This window comes from Camelus dromedarius, chromosome 5 (assembly GCF_036321535.1).
Source record: "Camelus dromedarius isolate mCamDro1 chromosome 5, mCamDro1.pat, whole genome shotgun sequence".
Taxonomy (NCBI): Eukaryota; Metazoa; Chordata; class Mammalia; order Artiodactyla; family Camelidae; genus Camelus; species Camelus dromedarius.
In genome coordinates, this window is record NC_087440.1 from 63,562,296 (window position 1) to 63,573,084 (window position 10,789).

The 10,789-nt window shown below is 36.7% G+C and overlaps 1 pseudogene; it reads left to right on the plus strand.

The window, feature by feature from the left end:
• Window positions 1–7,204: 7,204 nt before the first annotated feature.
• LOC116153765 (U2 spliceosomal RNA) lies at window positions 7,205–7,334 on the plus strand (annotated as a pseudogene).
• Window positions 7,335–10,789: the final 3,455 nt, after the last annotated feature.

A 10,789-nucleotide genomic window follows, 5' to 3' on the forward strand; every position in this document is an offset into this window, starting at 1 on the left:
GATGCAGCTTTTACATTCTGAATGTTTAGCTTTAATTACGTCTTTGTGTAACTTAGCACAATTTTTTTATGACTACTGACATAGCATATCTTTAAACAACTTTGCTGACCCCCTGTGGATTGTCAGATCTATTTCCCAGTTGTTCTTCCCTACTGGAAGCTCTTCTTGGACCTCACTTTAGCAGGCAGAGCCCTTCACATCTTTAATTTTCTAACGCCTTGTTCACATCTACTCTTTCACATTTCCACATTGTTCAATTCTGTGATTTCTATTTGCTCATGAATCATATCCTTTATAGATCCTGACATCTTTAATAACCATTCTCCCCATTTTGACATTCTTGGCGGTCTATCTCCCATTCTTCAACCAATTATTTTTGAAATGATTTGTAAAAGTTTAATATTTAATTATTTTCCCTGCTTTATGTCTCAGAACTGTGCTGTTTGCCATTTCAATAAGTAGAGAATTAGTACAAATTGAGAGTTTGATCACATGCTAGTGTCGGTTATTATTTATATATTAGTATATGATACTTTTATTCTCTGTGGAAATGGAACATTAAATTCAATGCCAGCCAGAAAAATGAAATGCTTTGGGAATTCCAAACATTGGTAACTGAGCTAGCTGCAAACACCTCCTCAACATCTTGAAAAAACAGATTAATAATGATTTGAGATTGCAACATTTAATGTCTTAATATTAAATTGTTCATATTTGCTGTTAATCCAAACAATTTTTTCAACTCAAAGTGATGGTACTTAATGTTCTGCTAATTACACAAGGAGCTAATCAATTTGTCCCTTAAATGGATGTTTGTTCAACTGATTAGGAGAACCTAATCATCAGTTATGAAATCCATATGGCTCAGATGAGTCAATGGGGCTACTTGGGGCCAGTAATTCTGTTTCCTTAAATTACCTCTTATTTCAGTTGGGAGAAATTATATTCTTTTCGTAAATATGTAACTGTTATACTCTTACTTGTGGATTAGAAATTAAAGCCTAGGTTAGCCTACAGGTTAGGAATCAAACCAAGGGCAATGCTATGGTAGTTCAATTTCTTGTGTAATCCCTAAAGAACAGTAACTAGGCAAAGGAACTATAATTCAACATTAAGAATAGATTGCTATGAATGAAATAAGGCTATAATTTTAATGCCCTCAATGCTACAAAGGAGAGTTAGGTAAAATAGTTGTTCAGTACTCTGAAAAGATCACTTTTCTGAGAATATCATCCATTCAATGAGGATTTATTTAGCATCTGTTAAGAATCAGGTACTGTGCTAGACATCAAAAATGTAAGTAAAGGCACATATAGCACAATTCCTGATCTTAAAAGGCCAACAAAGAAACAAACAGCAACCACCACATGAGATCTTAAAAGCCCTCATCACAAGACAAAGAAAAAAACAATCTACCAATGTATAGTGACAAATGTTAACTAGACTTCCTATGGTGATCATTTAACGGTATACGCAAATCGTGAATCATTATGGTGTACACCTAAAATTAATGTTATGTGTCACTTATACCTCAGTTTTAAAAAATATTTAAGCAACCACCATGATAGATAATTAGATACACTTTTACCTCTAAGAGTCACTCAAAAATAAATAAAAGAAGACAAAAAAGAAAGAGAAGCAGAGTCATATTGCAATGTGCTATAGCTTATATATCAGAGAGGAACTGGTGGACAAAAGCTACTCATGTCAGGGAAAAAACACATTTCAGTGACTCCAAATTCAATGCCTGGCCTCTAATTCTAGCTTGTAGCTGTCACTAATGTCCTGTTTGACTTTGAGAGTATTTAAATTCTCTCTGTATTTCAACTTTCTCATCTGCAAAAGAGCAGTGAACTTTCCATCACACAGTAGAGGTCAATTTTAGATCATTTGGAGGAAAACCAGCACATCCTTAAGGGCTTCTGTACTTGGAATCCAAATGCAAAGTGCATTAGTCGATCAATCATTCAGTCAGTAAGTATCTATTGATTATCTACTGAGTGCTCTCCAAGATGCCAGGCCCTGTGGGGAAAAAGGAAATAAAATAATCATTTTCTTAATTAGTTGCCAGCCTTGTTGGGAAGGAAACAATATGCAACAATAATGAAGAAGGAAATAAATGAATTAATGAATATTTAATACCAGACACTATTATGCTCTTTCGACCATAGGCTCTTTCTCATGCTATATTATTTAAGAGTGAGCAAATGTATATAATCAAACGCTAGACTGTGCAGTCTGTTAAGAGCTGTAGGAGGTTGGAAGAGAGAGATACCAATTATACTACATTCAGGGATATATTGCATTGAAGTTAGGGAAAGCTGCATTGAAGTTAGAGGATTTGAACTGAGCCAAGAAATAGTTTGGGATCAGGTGAAGTTGTATAGAAAACAGCACATTTGAGAGGAAAGAGATCAAACTCAAAGAGGCAAGGAGCAGAACAAGCTGACTGGGTAGATTTATGGGCATATGCTTCTGCTGAAACAGAGGTCTCATAGGCGGATAATGGGAAACTTGAGGTAGGCTTTGAGAGCCTAATTTGAATGATGCAGGAATGTCAGTTTTGGAGAAAGTGGGTAGAAAGAAAGAAAACTTGAAATAGAGATAGGATGAAATTTAAGGGAGATTGATCGGGTAATGTTAGATTGACTAGATTTTCGGGTGCAAAAACTAGACCATGAGGAGATTGGCTTTTTCTGATCCCATATTTCCGATTTCGGCAGCACCCAAATCACAGATTTTGTTCTTATCATTTGTAGAATAACATCACTGAGAGATTTTAGATCTGCTATTTGATTTACTGAACCTGCAGTAACAGATGGCTCATACAATGTAAAGTGTTAATCCTACTTCGTCCAATTTGAGATTTGTCGTGCAAAGATTTTCTCAACAAGAGAACAGTTGTTTATTTGCCCAACTTATATTTCCTCACTGCCTTCCTATCTACCTTTTGATTCAGGGTTGAGTTAAAACAAAGTCAGCAAAATAATGCCATTAATGCTTTTCTTCCTTCAATATCCAAGCACGGTGAGCACCTGGCTGAGGTGAAATAGGGTCGTGAGTCCTACGGGGTCCTCAAAGCTTTTCCTGGAACGAGAAGTTGGAGGTCAAAGAATCAGAATGAAAGCTGCCACAGCAACTGTCCTCTCTGCATGCTGGCGGAAGAGAGCTTGGAAAGAGGGAGGGAGGAGCAGTGAACAGGAAGAAGAAAAGTAGAGATAAAGTGGGTGTTATCTTCAAGTCTATAAGAGTTGCCATGGGGCCAGTTCAAGACACAAGCTCAGTTCTACAACTGCCTGGAGCATCTTAGTAAACTCCTGGACAATATGCCTGGTAGAGGCATTCACCTTCTGTCCTTCCTCCTCTGTTTCCCCACTCTGTATATATCTCCAACTCACAACCGCCCACCTCTGCCAGAAACCAGTCCTTTTTTATCCAGACCTATTGTGCAAACAGGACATAAGGAGAGTACTTTTGATTGCACTCAGGAGAGGCTGACACTGGATTTTTAAGGAGTGAACACTTTTATAAGTTACACCTCATGCCTGTGTATCCATCCATCCGTCCATACCATCTATACATCTATCTAAATATATATTAACCTAAAACCCTTTCAGAAGCGGGGCCGTGAGGAATCTTGATTTCCAGGCCTATCTGGAATCCTCAGAAACGTTCCTAACTGCCATATTCTCTCCCTTTCTTATTTTTCCCACCCCTTCCTCCCTGGCTCTTTTCTCCTCACTGTCTTTTCCTCTTCTCCATTCATGGCAGAAAACACACAAAGAAAAGCAAATATGGCAACTTCCCTGAAGAAATATTGACTCTAATAGAGCAGACTCACTTTCTGGAAAAAGCAGACTGTGCAGGGGGGCCACCCAAACAGCACACTCTTGTTTCTTCATCATTTTTGTCCATGGCCAAAGGGCTTCCCTTTTTCCTACCTTGGTGGATGTGAAATTAGGTCAGTTTAACCATGGCACTATTCATCAAGGTTTCAAGAATCACTGTGCTGCAGCCCTCATGCTCCTTTCTTACCTCTAACCAGAACCTCAGTGGGAAAAATGTAACCTCACCTCTACTAGAGGAGCTGTGTCACTCAGGCAGGGGCTCCTGGCCCCTGAACACCATACAGAAATGCTGAGATGTCCCTCTGTATTGGAGAGTTAAGAGAAGATCATCTAATCTAGAGGCTGGCTGGTACATACTGAACACTTTTAATATTCTGTTTTCTTGATTTCTGAAATCAGACATACTGTCATCATTTATAATTTTTTGTTGTCTTCTCTCCCTTTCCCTAGCCCCTCTCTTTTGCACACATGTACACATTCCTCTTTATTCTGTTTTACAGCAAAGAACTCCTATTTAGTTCCCTGGCTTTTCTTCCATTTCAGTTGCATGTAAAAACATCAGCAATTCTAAAGCCATTAAGTTTATGATTTGGAAATACTATATTCTAATTAGGTAATAGTTCATGAAGCATCTGTACAGTGTTTCAGACCAAGTTATGATCACTACATTTCCACAGTGCCCAACCCTACTCTGTGGTCAATTTTGTAATAGGAAATGGATAAATTTTAATAAATATTATTCAAGTTCACCCACTCTGAACTGGTCTTCACATTACTTGTCAATCCTAGTTTTTCAACTACAGGTGCTCCTGAAGTAATAATTCTCCATTGCTAATCAGTAATAATTTTCCATTAGCTAAACAATGTTCTTCCTTGTAAAAAACTTTGACATACATCTGAGTATTGAAATAGAGGAATGGGATGGAGTAGAACACCCAACATTGATTTTTTTTTTTTTTAAATGTTAGGCATGGTACCAGACACTCACACATTTTCATCTTAACCTCACTGGGATGATTTGAAAACAGAATAGGACTCTAATAGCCAAGGATTTAGTGGCTTAAAAACAGACTGGCTATATCTGTCCTCAAGTATGACAGCAACATGTTTTCACACTTTTTCTTCTAATGCAGTGATATAGTCTCTTACCTGTTATATTAAATAATATCATTCCATGTTAGTCTATTTAAAATTCATTTTTAAAATTAAAAATGCTTTTTGACTCCTCTTGTCTCAGAATGTTTCAGACACATGCTGCTCCATCAGACATATTTCACACCCACATTAATCAAAGCTCAGAGAAATTATTACTAAAGATGTGAGATTGATAACACTGTCTTTTTAGACATCTAGAGCAAATACTATACTGCACAGAAAATAATATTCAACCCACACCTCCATCTGTCCTCCTTCTACTTCTCAACAAATCCCTACTAAAAGTTTTTATTTATAAGCCAAAGAAGCCACCACTCAAAATAAAAGAAATTGTTGAAATCTTTATGACCAGATCTATTTTTTTAGTTTACTGAGTAAACAAACAAACAAACATAATGCAGATGTGTTTACAGAAACTCTGCCTAGTTGGAAAAGTCTAAGAGAATGGAAGTCATGTTTCTCCTGAAAGCCAGATTTGCTTTTCCATTAGCAGTGATGTTGTCATTTACTTTTACAAAGCTCATTCACATCAAGGTTCAGCAATGTTCTTCTTGAAAGTGCATTCATTCTTCATTCAAGAAATACTTGTTTGGCATCTGTTATGCATGCAAATTCAACATACTGGGGATACACCAAATTAATCTTGAGAAAGAAGAACCGAGCTGGAGGTGACACACCCCCTAACCTCAGACTATACTGCAAAGCTATAGTAATCAAGACAATATGATGCTGGCACCAAAAAGGACACATGAATCAATGGAACAGAACAGAGAGCCCAGAAATAAACCCATGCACCTGTAGTTGATTAATGCATGACAAAGGAGGCAAGCATGTACAATAGGGAAAAGACAATCTCTTCAAGTAGTAGTGCTGGGAAAACTGGACAGCTACATGTAAAAGAATGAAATCAGAATATTTTCCTCACACAATATGTAAAAATAAACTCAGAATGGATTAAAGACCTAAATTTAAGACCAGAAACCATAAAATTCCTGGAAGAATACATAGGCAGAACACTCTTTGACATAAATTGTAGCAGTAATTTTTTTGGATCTGTCTCCTAAGACATAGGGGGTAAAAATAGTACCTAATTAAGCCTAAACATTTTTACACAGCAAAGGAAACCATCAGCAAAACAAAGACAATCTACTGAATGGTAGAAAATATTTGCAAATATTATGACCTATAAGGGTTAATATCCAAAATATATAAACAGCAAATACAACTCAACATCAAAAAAACAAATAACCCAATTAAGAAATGGGCAGAGCACTTAAATAGCATTTTTCCAAAGAAGACATACAGATGGCCAAAAAGCACATAAAAATATGCTCCACCATGGAAAACTGTGTGACTACCATATGATCCAGCAATTCCACTCCTGGGTATATATCTGAAGAAAGTGAAATCACTAATTCAAAAAGATATATGCAGATAGTATAGCAGCATTATTTACAATTGCCAAGTTATGGTAGCAACTTAAATGTCCATCAGCTGATCAGTAGATAAAGAATATATGTTTTATATATATATATATATATATATATATATATATATATATATATATATATGCGCAATGGACTACTACTCAGTCATAAAAAGAAATTTTGCCATTTACAGCAACATAGATAGATCTGGATTATGCTTAGTAAAATAAGTGGGACAGAGAAAGACAAATACTGTATGTTATCACTTTTATGTGGAATCTAAAAAATACACAAATATAGCAAAACAGAAACAGACTCACAGATACAGAGAACAAACTAGTGATTACCAGTGGGTAGGTGGGAGGGAGACAGGTAAGATAAGAGTAGGAGATTAAGAAGCACAGACTGCTATGTACAAAATAAATAAGCTACAAGGGTATATTGTACAGCACAGGGAATATAGCCAATATTTTATAATAATGTTAAACTGAGTATAATCTATAAAAATTTAGAATCACTATGTTGTACACCTGAATCTAACATAATACTGTAAATCAATTATAACTCAATAAAATCTTTTTGATTAAAAAAGGAAAACCTGTTTGAAAAAAGTACTGGAGATACAAGATTCCTCTTTTCCTGCAGCTTATATTCTAGAGTGGCATTATATAGTAGAATTTTCTGCAGTGATGTAAATGGTCTATATATCTGCTGTTCAATATGGCAGCCACTAACTACATGTGACTATTGAGAACTTGAAGTGTGACTAATGCAATCGCTTCTCGGCCTTTTGGCTAAGATCAAGTGAAGTGTGACTAATGCAGTTTGGAAAGTATATTTTTTATTTTATTTTATTTTAATTAATTTAAATTTATATTTAAGTAGCCACATGTGGCTAGTGACTAATATATTAGACAGTGTGGTTTAGTGGATGCATGAGTGTGAGTTGGGTGTGTGTGTGGTAAGGGGGTAGAAACAGACTCCATAATACTTAACTGAATAAGAAACATCAAATCATACAAAGTGCAAAGCCCACAATTAAAATAAGGTCATGTGGTAGATAATGTTTGGGAGGCTACTTTAGAATGGGTGATTGAGGAAGGCATCTGAGGGTGACATTTAAATTTCAATCAGAATGACAAGAAGGATCCTTGCAAAGATCAGAGCATGAACACCCCAAGTAGGAGGAACAGCTAGTGACAAGCCCTGAGGTGGGACCAGCATGGTGTTCCAACACCAAGGACAGAGGGAGAACGGTGTGGCCGGAGGACAGAGAGCAAGGGGAGGCCAGTGGAGTTAAAGCAAGCGAGTTATAAATACTCCTGCGTTTGTTTCCTAAGGCTGCTATAACAAAATATCACAAACTTGGTGGCTTAAAACAGCATAAAGTATATTCTCTCATAGTTCTGGAGGCTAAGAGTCGAAAGTCACAGTGTCAGCAGGACCTACTTCCTCTAATGGCTCTAGGCTCTAGGGGAGACTCTTCCCTTGCCTCTTCCTACCTTCCACTAGCTCTCAGCAGTCGGTGGTGTTCCTTGTCTTGTAGCTGTATCACGCCAAGCTCTGCCTTCATCTTCCATGGCCTTCTTCTCTGTACTTCCTCCGTCTCAGCGTCCTCTCCTCTTCTTATAAGGACAACAGTCATTGGATTTAGGGCCCACCCTAATCCAGCGTGACCCCATTATAACTTAAATACATCTGCAAAATCCTGTGCCCAAATAAGGTCACATTCTGAGGTTCCAAATGGACTTGAATTTGGAGGAGAACACAAAAACCCCTAGAGCATCAATTTTGTAAGACTATGAAAGTCAGATTAAGGAGTTTGGCTTTTATCTTAAATGTGATAGGAAGCTATTAGGGAATTTGGAGTAAGGAAGTGACTAGTATGATTTATGCTTTTTAAAAAATCATTTGGCTACAGGGAGATTGGATTTAGAGCCGTAAGAGTGGAAAAATAGAGACCAGTAAAGAAACCATTGCAGGAGCACAGACATGAGATGACAATGACTTAGATAAGGCAGTGCTGGTGGAAATGGAAGAAGTAGGCAGATTTGAAATGTGTTTTGGAGGTAAAAGGGATGGGATTAAGTGATAGATTAGGTACAGGAATGAGGGGAAAAGAAGAATCAAGGAAAACTCCTAGATTTGGGGTTTGAGCAAACAGTAGGTGGTGTTGCCATTTACAGGGCAAGGCAGAAGAGGAATAAGGCAGGTTCTATTTGGTGATGTTAAGTTTGAGATCCTTTTAGATAGCCAAATTGAGATACTGCTAGGCAATTTCACCTGAAAATCTACAGTTCTGAGTAGTCAAATCTGGAGATGTAGGTTTGGAGATGCAGATGAAGAAACTAAGGCACAGAGAAGCCAGAGAACTTTCCCCAGGTCACACAGCTAGTAAATGGCAGAGCAGGAATTCGAACTGGGTAGTCTGGCTCCAGAACCCATTCATTTAATCACTTGGTTGTACTACTCATTAGCACTTAAAAGGAACTGAGCTAAGTGGAACATAATGAATATATCCAATGAGAATGTATCTGATGAGAATTCAGCAATGTCCTGATCAAGTACAATTATACAAAAAATTATTTACTTGCGCCAACTATCAGAATGTAGTAAACAAACTGTAGCAACAGTTGATTCCCTACCTTATAATTAACATAAATCAATTTTTTAAATGACATCCATGATTAGTGACAAATAGTAAAATACCTAAGGTTATTGTCATTGTATTTACTACCAAGAGGGAATGTGGCATTGGGCGAAGATTCAAATTTTTAAAAAAAGAAAAGTAGAAGATTTTAGAAAGATGTAGTGTGCATCATTGACACTTTCATTTGGGGGCTTTCCTAGCTTGTCTGCTTCAGCAGCCCAGTGTGTAGAATAGGAGGCAACAAGGCACAGTGGTTCTATGCTCTGCCGTGTCCTGGATATGGGACCCTGGGAAAGTTACTTCACTTCTCTTGCCTCCACTCTTTACCTACCTCTTAGAGTTATGGGAGGAATAAAGTGAGATAATAGACAGAAAATGCTTAGAGCATTGCCCGGTTCTTTATAAGTACTCGAAAATTGTTAATCATTTTCAGATGTCCTCACTTTATCTGTCTTTCTGGCCTTAGTCTGAAATAATTGTCTATATATGAGATGGCAAATATATGTCCCATATTTCTAAACTGAGCTAGACTCTCTTTAGAAGCTCCCCCAATATGAAAGGGTCCGCCCTATTGCCTCTTATCTCTTATTTCTGCTCTTGGGAGCTAAATGTTTTCTCCAGGAAATCATTCAAAATCCCCATTGTCGACCAGGAAATTCCACTTCTAGAATTTGCTAAATGTATTCTTTAAAAAGTATTAAGAACTTATGCTCAGATTTAGCTGCAATATTGTCCATAATAGTGAAGAAATGAATTCAGAAAAAAATTTAGTAAAAAAACAAAAAAGCAGAGAACTGTTTGAATAAATTGTGGAGCACCACACACTCAGTAGAATCTTAAGCAATTCTAAAACGGATGTTGTATAAAAATAATGAATGATGAGGAATGAAGTTCATAATATATATTTTTTAATTTTTAAAAAGCAGGCTACAGTATGGCATATGCTCCATGGCACTATTTTTTTTTTAATGTATAAGTAAATATAAGCACAAAAAATGTCTCAAAGGTTTTCACTAAAATGTAATGCATCACCCACTCACTCCTCCCACTAAAATTGGAATGGTCTACTAGCTAGTCTAGCTAATCTAGATAACCAGCTATTCTTGTGTAAACCCAGCCTAACCCTTCTCCTGCTAAGAAGAGACTGGGAGAAGAAAGAGGACACACTGGTTACAACTAGAAGGTAGAATTAGCAGTCTGCATCTTTCTTTTTTTTTTTTTTTTAATTTTTATTTATTTTTAAATTTTTGTACAATTTTAAAGGTTATTTTCCATTTATATTTATTATAAAATATTGGCCATATTTTCTGTGTCATACAATACATCCTTGAGCCTATCTTACATAGAATAGTTTGTACCACCCCACTCCCCCACCCCTGTATTGCTCCCCCAGCCACTGGTAACCACTAGTCTGTTCTCTACATCTGTGAGTGTGCTTCTTTTTGTCATACTAATACATCTTCTTTATCCATTTATCTGTTGATGGATACTTAGGTTGCTTCCATATCTTGGCAACTGTAAATGATGCTGCAATGAACATTGAGGTGCATGTATCTTTTTGAATTAGTGTTTTTTTTTTTGTTTTGTTTTTTTCAGATATATACCCAGGAGTGGAATTGCTGGGTCGTATGGTAGTTCTATTTTTACTTTTTTGAGAAACCTCCATACTATTTTCCACAGTGTCTGCACCAATTTATATTCCCATCAAC